Raw genomic sequence first — 4,129 nt, 5'->3', positions numbered from 1 at the left:
AGAGCAGGGAGGCTGTGGCGTACACTGAGAGAAGCCAGGGAGCCGAAGAGTCAGAGCAGGAGCTAATTGTCACACGATCAGTTCCAAATTCGCCCTCGCCCCAAAGTGTTAGGTGAATGTTGGAAAGATGGTGCCATTTAAGGGTATTTTAACTTTCATGTTCAACTCGTTTAATTCCTCTTTATTCTTGGGTTTAATGGTCTGGCTTGCCCAGGACCTGCGCCTCAGAGAATGTAGATTAAATATAACCTTTGTCTTTTGATAATTGCTTTAGTGCAGGGGTTCTCAACCTTCCTAATGCCCAGACCCTTTAATACAGTTCCTCATGTGGTGGTGACCCCTACAACCATAAAATTATTTTTGTTGCTATTTCATAACTGTCATTTTGCTACTGTTATGAATCGGGCAACCCCTGTGAAAGGGTCTTTTGACCCCCAAAAGGGTTGTGACCCACAGGTTGAGAACCGCTGCTCTAGTGAGTAATGCTAACTTCTTGTACAGCTGGGGTGGAGCTGAGATGATAAGGCTACTGTTAAATGGCGCTTAGATGTTCTCATACAGCCCTGCTGGTGTAGGCTCCATGGGCTGCTAACCCCAGGGTCTGCAGTTCAAACCCACCAGGATCTCCAAGGGCGACAGATGAAGCTTAGTATTCCAGTAAAGAGTTCTGGTCTTGGACACCCATGGGGCAGTTCTACCGGGTTCTAGCGGGTCACTATGAGTTGGAATCCACTTGATGGCAGTGGGTTTGAGTTTTGAGAGGTTATACAAAGGAGCTCCGGTGGTGCAATGGTTAAGTGATTGCCAACCACAAGGTTGGTCATTTTTTAAGCTGCTCAGCAGCCTCTCAGGAGAAAAGGCATGGCAGTCTGCTCCCATGAAGGCGAGAGCACAGGGGACCCCACAGGGCAGTTCTACGATGTCCTACAGGGCTGCTCAGAGTTGGCCTAGGCGCCCACCACAGGAGCGGTGATGACCGTGTATACTGCTCATACTGATGTGCAGAAAGAGAGCAGGGCAAGGATGCAAGGATGGCTTTACAGCTGTGTTCTTTAGCTTGGCCACCCTGGGAGGAAGGGGGGAGAGGGGGAGGTCAAGATGCCGGTCAGATCGATGGGATATCCGGAAGAGGGAGGCCTCCGTGAGGAACGTGGAACTGACTCCATTAAGCAGCTCTGTCCACCTTTCAGTCATGCCCTCTGAGTCCCCTGGAAGTGTTACGGGCCTTGCTATGCAACTGCTTGCTAGGAAAGTCGGCCTGCCGAAGGAAAACCTGCCTTTTCCCAGTCACCCCCAAGAGGTTGCTCTGCACATTTGGGGAGCACTGGCCTAGGAGACTCTGCATAGTCTGAACACGTCACCACTCGCCCTTAAACACATGCTTCTCTTCCTGGTTCCCCTCCTCTGTCTGTCCTACTTTTCCTGAAGACACCCCCCTTTACAATCATTGCGTTCCACTCCTCTGAGGCCCGGGGTGTGAGCCCACCCAGTGGCCCGGTGATCTGGTTTTGTAAGATCACAGCCAAGAAGAGCCTGTGGACCGGGGAGGTTTGATAAGTTGTTGAAAGTAAACACGAGGAGATGACATCTACCACCCCCACCTAATTCACAATAAAATGTAAACACAGGAAAAATCCCACTTACTGTGGAACATGTGGAGCCACCATGAGTTAGAATTGGCCATGGCCTTGACACCGCCCCCCCCCCCCCTGCTGATGTACATTCTACCCATTTTGTGTTTCTTTTCTCTCTCCATCTTTGTTTTCCTGATTTTTCCCAGTTTTATCTGCACCTCCTCCCTTTCTGTTTTCATTGTTCATGGTCCCTTGGCCTCTCTGACCCCTGTGTAGATCCAGGCCGCAGTCACTCCTTCAGTCTTCCTTACTCTAAACAGTTTGCCTATGCCCAGCCAGTTCTGCCCATTCTCTCTCTCTCTCTGTCTGTGTGTATATCATGACATATTTCACATTGAATGACGGATTGCACAGTTTAAATGGTAGGAAAATGTGTCGTTGAGTAGATTCCCACTCTGAGGAATCCCGGACAGAGACGAGGGTGTCCCAAGCCGGCATCTTTCTGAGAGCGCAATGCCAGGTGTTCGCTCCTGCAGAGGTACGTGTGGCTTCCAATCACCAGCCGCATGCTTAGCCATTGCCCCAGCAGGGCACCTTAGAAACAGTGTGGGTCATAGTATAGGGAAAGTACAATCTCGTGACTTCCTGTGCCTAATCCAACATGAGACTATGTGAAGGGCCAAAGGGTCTTTGAATGGTGGGATCTAATATGCCCACCTTCCCTTATGGTTAGCGCTCATGTGACTCTCACTTTTACATCTAATGGTCTGCACCACCAAACTAGGGGGTGGGGTGGGCGGGGACTATGCTTGCCTTTGCTTAGACGAAAGCCTTTGTTGAGAAATAAATTGACTTCTCAAGGTCAGACAGCGGCTGGGAGGGACATCAGTTCTAACTTTCTGTCAAGTTGCTCTTCCTCTGCTCAATGCTTCCTGATGGCCCTGGGTATGTCCTTCCCTTCCGACGCCTGGCAATAAGGAGACGCCTCATAAGGCTTCACATCAACAAGGCACAGCTTGAGAAACATTCTGGCTTGCTGGGGAGGAAGGGCAAGCCTTGCCTGGAGAAGGAGGCCCCTCAGCATGTTTAGGAAACAAGACATGAACCCCACCATGGATGAACTTTGAAAACATTTTGCTGAGTGAAATGCGTCAGTCACAAAAGGACAAGTTTTGTATGATCCCACTTATGTGACATGTGACGAATAGGCAATTATAGATGGACCCCAAAGTTTATTAGTGGTGACACCATGAATGGGGGAGGAGGAAGGGGAAAGGGGGAAACTCATTGCTTAAGGGACATTTCACTTCTGTTCGGGGTACTGAACAAATGTGGAAATGGATAATGGTGATTGATGGCTGAACAACACGATGGACATGATTCATATCACCGAATTGGACACATGAAGAATATTGACATGTCAGATTGTTTTGGTTACATGCATATTTACCATGAAAAAAGGTAGAAAATGTGTCCTCCCCTAAACTTGTAAAAATAATCCGGCACCAATGTATCAAGAGCTTACTCACTCACAAACCCACTGCCATTGAGTCGATGCCAGACCCTATAGGATAGGATAGACTGTTCCTGTGAGTTTCTGAGACTGTAACTCTTTATTGGAGTAGAAAGCTCCACCTTTCTCCTGCCGAGCCACAGGTGGTTTTGAACTGCTGACCTTTCGGTTAGCGGCCCAACACGTAACCACTAGTGTCTCCTAGGAACTCACTAGATATTGTCAAATATATGAATGAATACATTTATGGGAATATACTTTAATACAGAGTCAAAGCCAGAAAGGAAATTCCTGTGGGAGTGCAAACATTGGAGAGTTCCTTGACTGAGTTCCAACACTGGCTCATTAACTGTTTGTCAGCTGGCTTATTAGATTGCCAAGCTACGGCATAGCTTAATGATCCAGTGGCAGTCATATAATGCCAATAATGAGAACAGTAGGAGCTCCGGTGACGTAGTGGGTTACTAGTTGGGCTGCTAAAAAACGAGGTCCGCAGTTCGAAACCACCAGCTGCTCCACTGGAGAAAGATTGGGCATTCTGCTCCTTGAAGATTTAGAGTCTCTGAAACCCATAGGGGCAGTTGCACGCTGTCTTCAGGGTCGCTATGAGTTGGAATGATCGGATGGCAGTGAGGGAATACGAAGAGGGCCCCCTGCATCGTGATGTCGTGAGACAGGAATGAAATATCTTACAGAAAGTAAGATGCTTTACAGCAACAAAAACGTCGCCACGGAGCTGATTCTGATGGAATAGAACAGCTCCTTCCTGTGTCCCAGACTCGCTCTTTCTGGGAGCGGATGGCATCATCTTCCTCCCTCGGAACCACTGCTAACTTGGAAGTTGGCGGTCTGACACTTAACCCACGACACCACCATGATTCACAGGTGTTTAACAGGTGCGCGGGACAGCGGGGAGGTGGCTTTGGGTGATGCTGCTGGCTTGGAGGTTTTGTCTAGTAAGGGGTGCCTCCTAAGAAGGGGCTTGTGATCTACCACTTGCCCCCCATTCGTCATTGAAAGCTCCCGGAGCACCATTTCTACG

This window comes from Echinops telfairi, unplaced genomic scaffold, assembly GCF_000313985.2.
Source record: "Echinops telfairi isolate 266 unplaced genomic scaffold, ASM31398v2 ScPeMD7_18;HRSCAF=68, whole genome shotgun sequence".
NCBI lineage: Eukaryota > Metazoa > Chordata > Mammalia > Afrosoricida > Tenrecidae > Echinops > Echinops telfairi.
Note: the sequence above shows the minus strand (reverse complement) of the source record.